At 41.8% G+C, this 9,910-nt stretch overlaps 1 non-coding gene across 1 annotated transcript; it reads right to left on the bottom strand.

Annotated features, from left to right (window-relative positions):
* Window positions 1–754: 754 nt before the first annotated feature.
* Window positions 755–888, bottom strand: LOC122436162. The gene has a single exon (XR_006267922.1). It is a non-coding gene; the product is annotated as a U8 small nucleolar RNA (small nucleolar RNA).
* Window positions 889–9,910: the final 9,022 nt, after the last annotated feature.

Below are 9,910 nucleotides of genomic sequence, written 5' to 3'. Positions count from 1 at the left end.
CTAATGTCCCTGTGGCTAAAGCAATCGAAAGAGTACATACACTATCAGAGGGCATGGATAGAGGGGAAGGAATATTTTGTGGCCCTTTTCATAACCTACAACATGCTATGTTTGTCATTCACCAAGTTACAGACACCAGTGCCATAGCAACCCACTCTGGCTATCCTACCCATTTAGACTGTAGGCAATCCACTGGGGACATGCAGAAATGTTCTGAGGTCAAGAACCAAGTGTAGCTTTGGAGTAGTAGTTGTACTTATCTTTCTAACCATTCACCGTCCCTTGTTTCTGTAGCACATGGTTAAATGACTCCATCTCACAACCTCTCTTAAATACCGCCTTTGTTTGCCAGGATTTTTAGTTGTAAACAGCACGATCCACAAGTGCTCTAATCTCAGGATCAAAGTCTCAAGAGTTCATACAGCCTGGGAAAAAATGCACAGTCTTATCACAGACCCACTACTCCAGTCTTTGGCACTGGATGCCGGAAATGCCGCCACAGCTGAAGATAAAATTCTTTAGTCTCTGTATTTCCTGGATGATCAACTCTTCCCACATGCAACCATTAACTCATGTCGCTGCCTCCAAGTTGAACCCTGAGGTTAAGGACCTGGGTCACATGCAGAACTCTAGAAGCAAGGAAATCTCGGAAATGTAGTTTTTAAATTTCTGACTTTGTATGGAAAAGAAAGCTAGAGGGTGGTTGTAATGGGTGCTAGGTGATCTAATTTCCAGTATTTTTTCCCCAAGAAGAATCAAAGAGGAGCAATCAATGTTGCAAGTCCTGATTATGCAGAGCTCCTAATTATGAGTCATGCCAGCTCAAGTCATCATGTTCTATTCTGCCCTCCAAAGGGAAGAATGGGTAAGGATTATGCTTCCTGACGATTGACCTCCAGTGTTCACTGTAGCTTCCTATTCTAAAGTCCAAGGTTAGAGAAGGGAGAACAGGATGGATAACTGACCATCTGCTCCCCATATCCATCTCTCCTACTCTTCTTACGATCTCATGAGCTTGAAGGAAACGGATTCTGCTTTCTCTCTGGTGAGAGTTTGATCTACATAGACAGGCAACTGAGCTTTAATGGTGAATGGGACATTTCGGGGTTCAGTTCCAGAGAAGCATACCCTGAGGGAAAGATCTGTGCTAGTGATGTATAAAGGAAGTGCTCTTGGAATAAACTTTTAAAAAGAAAAATGAGTAGGAACAGAATAGCAGGATAAGGAAGTAGGAAAAGCATGACAGGTTTTCATTTTCAGGCAAAATCCTTAGGAGGACAGCTGTAGCCTGATCCTTCGAGGCAGCTCTGAGGCATAGTACCTGAGAGTTTGTCCCAGGTAGACATGAGGGGGCTGGGCTTTCATACTAGTGCCTTCTTCAGCTGTTGTTGGCTAAGGGTCATGTCTTTGTTTCATCTGCTATAACAAAAATGTCATAGTCTGAGTGGGTAAAACAGCAAACACTTTATTCTCAGAGTTCTGGAGGTTGGGAAGTCCACCATCAAGGTGTCAGTGGATTTGGTGTCTGATGAGAGTACTCTTCCTGGTTCATGGATGGCTGCCTGCTGGCTGTATGCTCATAGGGCAAAAGGGTCAGGGGAACTTTCTGAGGCTTCTATTATAAGGGTGCTAATCCCATTCATGAGGGCTCCACCCTCATGACCTAGTCACCTCCCCAAAGTCCCGCCTCTTTGGGGATTAGGATTTCAACAAATGAATTTGGAGGAGTAGGGACACAAATATTCAGTTCATAAGAGGCCACCACAGGGTTAAATAAATGCCTAAGCAGTTCCAACTCTCTGTGCCCATGGGCAGACTTTGGGAGCCCAATGGCAGTCTTCCAACTAGGGAGTAAGAAGGAGGTTGAAGGCAAAGTACATTGAAGCTGGCAGAGGCAGTTGAAAAGATGACAGGATGGGAGTTCCCTGGTGGGCCAATGGTTAGAATTCTGGGTTTTCACCGCTGTGGCCAGAGTTCAATCCCTGGTCAGGGAACTGAGGTATCCTGAAAGCCACGTGGTGTGGCCAAAAAAGAAAGGATCACAGGAGACCTAAGGGAGCACAGTGGACCCTGTCCACTATGCAGTATCTTCTCATGAGCAATATCATGCAGTTCCCCAAGCCTGGATTTTAATTCATGTGATGGGATAGTGGCTTGGCATTCAACATCCATTCCACCCTCCTTGTGTTCTGCAGTGGCTTGAAAGCAAAAACTACATTTCCCAAGCTTCCTTGTGATTAGAATTCTGGGTGTGATTTAAAATCGGGTGCACCCCTGCACTGGAGAGGAAGGAAGGGAAAGGATGGGGAAGGTGGGGAAGAGAGAGAAAATTGAAGGAACAAAAGGGAAAGAAGAAAAAGAGGGAGATAAAGGAAGAGAGGGAGGAAATTTCCCTATTTCCATTGCCTCCTCCCCTCAGTTCACATCCATTGGACTAGCACTAAACCTAGCTTCTCACTGGTCCCTCTACTAGTGCTGTTACTTTAGAAAGTTGGAGATTTCCATCTAGGTTACTTCTTCCTGGGACACAGCTGAGGAGTAGGAGTCAGTTATAACTCCAACTTCCCCACCAACTCAGGTGTATAATAAGTAATTTCTTTCTCTCTCTTACCACCCCCATCTCTCCCCACACTCCACCCCATCTCTCTCTCACCACCCCATCTCTCTCTTTCTCTCTCTCTGTCTCTCATGCACACTTGTGCTTTCTTTAAAAAATAAAAAACAACAAAACTGAATCTCTGAATCTAAACTTCCATTTTCCCATGATGGCAGGAAACATCAGTCATTCTTGGCTTCTCTAATCCTTCTCAGGGTTGTGTCACAGTTCTGGAGTCTTACACAATGTCAAGGAATGGTAGAGGGGCAAATAGGGAGTTTATGTCCGATCTTCAATTTATAGACTATTGGTCATCATTGGACACGGATTATCACAGTTCATTGCCAAAAGAGTCACTGCTTCATCTACATGGCCTCTTCAGATTCCCAGCTGTCCACTGCTTCTAGGTTGCTGATAGAACCAGGAATCTTTTTTCAGGGCTTTCTGTGGTCCCATCTGCCACAAGGCCAGTCCTCTTTCAAGCCATGGTACCTCCCAACGTGTATGTAGCATGGGGGTGGTGTCGTTGTGGGGAAGTTCTCAAAATGCACATCCAGGTTCCTGGTTTTCTATAACCTAAAGACCACTTTTTCTTTTTCTTCCAACCATGTGCTTTCTCTCACTTAAAATAATCTGGTAAGTTAGAACATTCTTCTGACAGGGATATACTGACAGTACAAAATATATTTGAATTCATCTTGCAGTTTGAGCTGAACTATTCACTTCCTGAACCTTGATCTTCCCCTCAATTTTTCAAGAGGAAAAAAAAAAAATAACCATAGCGTGCAAAAGAAAATTTGTAAAACCTTTGCCATGTAAATTTGTAAAACTCACTAGTCTTCTTTTTCCCATCCTCCCAATCCCCAAAGTTAGTGAGTCACAGAAACAACTTTAACAAGTATTCTCTACAGGTCTCCAGTGAAATGTTGAAAGACTCTACTTGACCTCATTCCTTTCAATATTGGAGTTGTTCCTGCCAAGATATTGGACACAGAAAGACACAAATACGGGCTGTGGGAAGGAGGAGAGAGGTCTCAGTACCAAATGGGCAGTGAGATTAAGACCAGAGTATGTGTATATGTTCAGTTGCTTAATTGTGTATGACTCCTTGTGACCCGCCAGGCTCCTCAGTCCATGGGATTCTCCAGGTAAGAATACTGGAGTGGGCTGCCATGCCCTCCTCCAGGAGATCTTCTGACCCAGGAATCAAACCTGCATCTCCTGTGTCTCCTGCATTGGCAGGTGGATTCTTTACTACTGTGCCACCTGGGAAGCCCTAAGATTAAGGCCAAGTCAAGGTCAAAGCCAGGGCTGATTATTAAAGTCCATACTGAAGGTACCCCACCTCTACCCTTTCCCTTACTTCCCAGAGTGCTTAGTAAAGAAGATTCTAGTCATAGCCCTGTAATAATGCCTGAGAGTCCAAAACTAAAGAAATAGAGGTAAGCAAGGGCGGGCTTCCCTGGTGGCTCAGTGGTAAAGAATCTGCCTGTGACATGTGGGTTCGATCCCTGGGTCGGGAAGATCCTCTGAAGAAGGAAATAGCAGCCCACTCCAGTATTCTTGCCTGCAGTGGAAGTGAGAGTCTTAACCACTAGACAACCAGGGAAGTCCCCACTATTCTTGTCTGGGAAATCTTGTGGACAGAGGAGCCTGGTGGGCTACAGTCCGTGGGGTCGTAAAAGAGTCGAACATGTCTTAGCAACTAAACAACAACAGCAGCTACTGAAATGGTATAAATCGAAAGAAAAATGATTCAACATGCCTTAAATAGTCATTGCACAATTACTACGTTCAGCGTGCCTTGCTTAAACGGTTTGGTACTACATCATAAAGGAGCTGTTTATACAGGGACTGTGAATCTCATCTTTGTATAACAGCTGATGCTCAGTAAATATTTGTTGAATTTAGTTGAATTTAAAGTATGAGGAGCTAAAACATGACAGATGGTTTTGTATGGACAATACAATAGAAAAAGGAAATAATCCAAATTATATCTGTTGAATGTCAAACCCTAGGTTAGCAAAACTCAGATTGCTATTGTTTATTGTGTCTTATTGTTAATACACACAACTGCCTGCTTATGTTGGCTGAATGCATTAGCCTCGATTATGTAGGTGGGGCCAATTTATTCATAAAGGTCCTTATAAAAGCACGGCAGGAAGCTTAGGGTGAGAGACAGAGGTGTGATGCTGGCTGTGGAAGTTAAAACAGTGCACAGTCAGGAGCTGAGGAACAAGGATGGCCTTTAGGAGTTCCAAAGAGTTAGAGAACCAGTTTTATTCTAGAGCCTCCAGAAGGAAGGCAGACCAACCAAGAAGTTGATTTTAACCCAACCAGAATGACTTTGGACTTCTGGCATATATAACTGTAAGATACGTTTGTGTTGTTTTAGGCTCTGAATTTTGTAGTCATTTGTTACAGTGTCAAAGAGTAGTTAATATGCTGCTTATTCATTCATTCATTCAGCTCTGGTTTCAGCCATTGACTGTTTGTCTTTCCAGACACTTTCATACCTCCGCTTAGAACACCCCTTCCATCCATCTACCTCGACCCTATCTTGTTCTTCAAAAGCAATTTAAACCATCACTTCCCCTTTGGAGTCTTTGGCCCTGGGCCCCTCCACACTTGAGTTGCAATCATTGATCACTGTATTCCTTCCTGTTAGTACCACTTTGCCAAATTCTTGCTTAAGCAAGCGGCTCTGTTTCTTGTTCCTTATTTGTTTGCCAGGTCCCTCCAGGATAACAAGGTGACAGAGAAGGGGTCAATCCTCTGTGTTTGTACACATGCACACACGTGTCTTCCCTGCATGTTTCATATCAGTACACAGTGCTCCCCCAAAGCAGCATCAAATAAATGCTCATTTGAAAAAGAATGAACCAGTCTGCTTTGTAACAAGTCACTTCTCAAATTATCAAAAGGGTAAACATGTGCAATATTACTATAACATGTTTTTATTATACCATTTACTAAGCTGCTATAAGAAATTAAGCTCACTTATTCAATTTTCTTCTTGAGGAGAAACTCTGAATAGCACTTTTTTCTAGTCAAAATTACCTAGTTTTCAGACTGATGTATCTTTCGATTCAGCCATCAGATGTGGTATCCAACACAGCAAAACTTGTTTTATCTCTTGACATGTATGAATCAGCTACCAACTGTGTGCAGGTATTGCTTGGGACATGGGGGAGCAAATGAATAAATCAAAAGTTCCAATTTGCGGGCAGGAAGACAGGCAAGTAAATACTACAAAACAGAACACTATAAAGAAAAGAACATAATGGTAAAGAAGTTATTTTTTCCTTGGAGTAGAAAACCAGTCTTTAATGAGACAGATGGTGGTATGACATGAGTTTGAGTAAACTCCGGGAGTTGGTGATGGACAGGGAGGCCTGGCGTGCTGCAGTCCATGGGGTCGCAGAGTCAGACACGACTGAGCGACTGAACTGAACTGATGGTGGTCCACAAAAGAATAGGTGGTAGTAGTTAAGAAACAGTACTTTAGGGACTTCCCTGTTGGTTCACAATGCAGGGGACATGGGTTCGATCCTTGGTTGGGGAACTGGGATCCCACGTGCCATGGGGCAACTAAGCCGGGGCACCACAACTACTGAGCCTTCATACCACAACAAAAGATCCCATGTGCCACAATAAAGACCTGATTCAGTCAAACAAAAAGAAATAATTTATTGGAAAAAAAGAAAAAGAACCAGGACTTTACATTTAAATGGAAGTGTATTCAAATCTGGTTCCACTACCACCTGTGTGCCCTTGGACAAATTACTTACCTGCTCTGAGCCCAGCTTGCTCCTCCATGTTTAAAAAAATAAAAGGCGGGGGTGGAGGAATAATAGGCATACTCTCTCATGAGGTTATTATGATAATTATATAAAATTCATAGAAAATGCTTAACATGGTGCCAGGCACCATGGCAAGCAATTAATGCATTGTTGTTGTTTAGTCGCTAAGTCATTTGTGACTCTTGCGACCCTATGGACTAGCCCACCGGGCTCCTCTCTCCATGGAATTCTCCAGGCCAGAATACTGGAGTGGGTAGCCATTCCCTTCTCCAGGAGATCTTCCCAACCCAGGGATTGAACCCAGGTATCCCACATTGGCTGGTGGATTCTTTACCACTGCACCAGGAGGGAAGCCTAATTAATGCAGAGTGGCTATTATTTATTTAAAACAGTGAATAACATTTCTGAATTAATATTTCAAAACCAGATTTTTTACATGATACCACATGTTGTTAAAAAAGAAAATTCACTCTACAAATACTGGGAAAATGAAGAGGATGCTGTTGTGCTTCACATTCCTCCTCCTGGTTGAGGAATTCATTCTCCCAGGACCTGCCAGGAGTTTGGCTTCTGAAGGTTGCCAGTTGATTCCTCTTGAGGAATTTGACTCTGAATTACTTCAGCTACCGTTGTGCCCCCTGCTGGTCAAGCAAGAGAGCCAAAGCCAACCCTCTTAATTTGGAACATTTTTTTTTTTTTTAGTTTTGAAAAAATTTTATTTTATATTGGAATATAGTTGATTTACAATGTTGTTTTAGTTTCAAATATACAGCAAAGTGATTCGGGTATACATATACATATATCCATTCCATTTTCAGGTTCTTTTCCATATAGGTTATTACAGAATATTGAGTAGAGTTTCCTCTGCTATACAGTAGATCCTTGTTGTTTATTTATTTTTTAAAAATTTACTTATTTTTAATTGAGGGATAATTGGTTTACAGAATTTTGTCCTTTTCTGTCAAACCTCAACGTGAATCAGCCATAGGATTATATATGTCCCCTCCCTCTTGAACCTCCCTCAATTTTTTAACTTTATTTATTTATTTTGTTCCCTGGTAGCTCAGCTGGTAAAGAATCCACCTGGAATGTGGGAGACCTGGGTTCAATCCCTGCATTGGGAAGATCCCCTGGAGAAGGGAGCGGCTACCCACTCTAGTATTCTTACCTGGGAAATCCCATGGACAGAGGAGCCTGGCGAGCTACAGTCCATGGGGTTGCAAAGAGTCAGACACGACTGAGTGACTAAGCACAGCACATTTATTTATTTTAATTGGAGGATAATTACTTTACAGTATTGTGATGGTTTTTGCCGAAGGCCCACCCCAACCACAGAGCTCCCTTAAGTGGCTGAGGCATCTATGGAAACCTCTCTGGCTTTCATCATTCCCTCACAGAGGTTGTTCCCAACAGGCCCCCATAAACTCACCAGTCTCCATCTCACAGTCACCTTCCTCAAGGCAGCTTAATTAACTCAATCACCCGTTGTATGGTCAGGGCACTGCTGTGGAGCAGGGTAGGCAAACTTCTTTTGTGGAAGGAAAGATAGTGTTTTTGGCTTCGGTTGACCATATGTTCTCCATGACATTTACTGAGCTTTGCCTTTCTAGTGTGAAAGCAGCCGTAAAGAATACAGAAATGAATAGATATGGCTTTGCTCCAATGAAGCCTTGTTTAATGGACACTGAATTAGAATATCATAATTCTCATGTCATAAAGTATTCTTCCTTTTATTTTAAAATGGCTGAAAAAATTCTTAGCTCATGGGAGTTCAAAGGATGTAACTAGGTGTATTGTGGTCATCGTTTCATAATATGCAAATAGCAAATCATGTTGTACATGTGAAACTAATGTATTGTATGCAGATTGTTGTTGGTGCTGTTGTTTAATTGATACATTGTGTCTAACTCTGTGCGACCCCATGGACTATAGCCCACCAGGCTCCTCTGTCCAGTGGGATTCTCCAGGCAAGAATACTGGAGTGGGTTGCCATGCTTTCCTCCAGGGGATCTTCCCAACCCAAGGATCGAACTCATGTCTCCTGCATTGATAGACAGATTCTTTACCACTGAGCCACCGGGGAAACCCTCTCAGTAAAATAAGCAGGTGGCAGGCTAGATTTGGCCAATGAGTCATCATTTGCAAGCCCTTGAACTAGAGGAATTAAGTGGAGCAGTGAGACTCTCATGAAGCTACCATTCTAGTGCATGAATTTACAGAATTTGACACCATGAGATCCTAGAGCTTGTAAGAGAATACAAAAGACCCCTTCCTGGCTCCAGAAGGGACAAGAGAGCATGTAGAAAAAGAAGAGAAAAATGGGAAAAATAAGATGCATAATTCTTTTTCAAGCTTAGTACCACCAAGAAAATCAAACATGGCAAAATAAAGCAGTAGTTTAATGTTCAATATGTGGTATTTTCCCTTTTAGAGAACTTCATCCTCCCAGTAAACAGAATCAGATTTGAGTGGCTGTATTTGAGGTTGTAGCTAAGTAATCATTAAAAAAAATAAAAGCACAATTGCAATTAGCTACTATTTTCATCTTTATAAAGAATATATTTTTAAATGATCTGGAAAATAGATACAAATGTATTTTTTGAAAACTGTTTGAACCTGTCTTTCTACCCAAATGTAGCAGCCTTCAGTGGTCCATTTCCTTCAAGAAGAAACAACTTGGAGGATTTTACTTGGGTGACAAACATATACTTAACTCCCTACCCTGAAACCTTTGGCTTTTAGTTTTGCCATGGTGTGCATTCTTCTTTTTTAAATTTATTTATTTATTTTAATTGAAAGATAATTTCTTTACAGAATTTTGTTGTTTTCTACCGAATATCAACATGAATCAGCCATAGGTATACATATATCCCCTCCCTCTTGAACCTCCCTCCTATCTCCCTCCCATTGCACCCCTCTAGGTTGACACAGAGCCCCTATTTGAGTTTCCTGAGCAATACAGCAAATTCCCATTGGCTATCTATTTCACATATGGTGATGGAAGTTTCCATGTTACTCTTTCCATACATCTCACCCTCTCCTCCCCTCTCCCCATGTCCATAAGTCTGTTCTCTATGTCTGTTTCTCCATTGCTGCCCTGCAAATAAATTCTTTGGTACCATCTTTATAGATTCCATATATATGCGTTAATATATGATATTTATCTTTTTCTTTCTGACTTACTTCACTCTGTATAATAGGCTCTAGGTTCATCTACCTCATTAGAACTGACTCAAATGTGTTCCTTTTTATGGCTGAGTAATATTCCATTGTGTATATGTACCACAACTTCTTTATCTATTCTATCTATCAATGGACATCTAGGTTGTTTCCATGTTCTAGCTATTGTAAATAGTGTTGCAATGAAGAGTGGGATACGTGTGTCTTTTTTAATTTTGGTTTACTCAGGATACTTGCCTAGGAGTGGGATTGCTGAGTCATATGGCAGTTTTTTAAGGACTCTCCATACATTGTATGTGTCCTTACTTGGTTTGTCTTCTTTTTCCTTTTA

This window comes from Cervus canadensis, chromosome X, assembly GCF_019320065.1.
Source record: "Cervus canadensis isolate Bull #8, Minnesota chromosome X, ASM1932006v1, whole genome shotgun sequence".
NCBI lineage: Eukaryota > Metazoa > Chordata > Mammalia > Artiodactyla > Cervidae > Cervus > Cervus canadensis.
The sequence above is the reverse complement of the archived record's forward strand: the minus strand, read 5'-3'. Positions and strand labels throughout refer to the sequence as shown.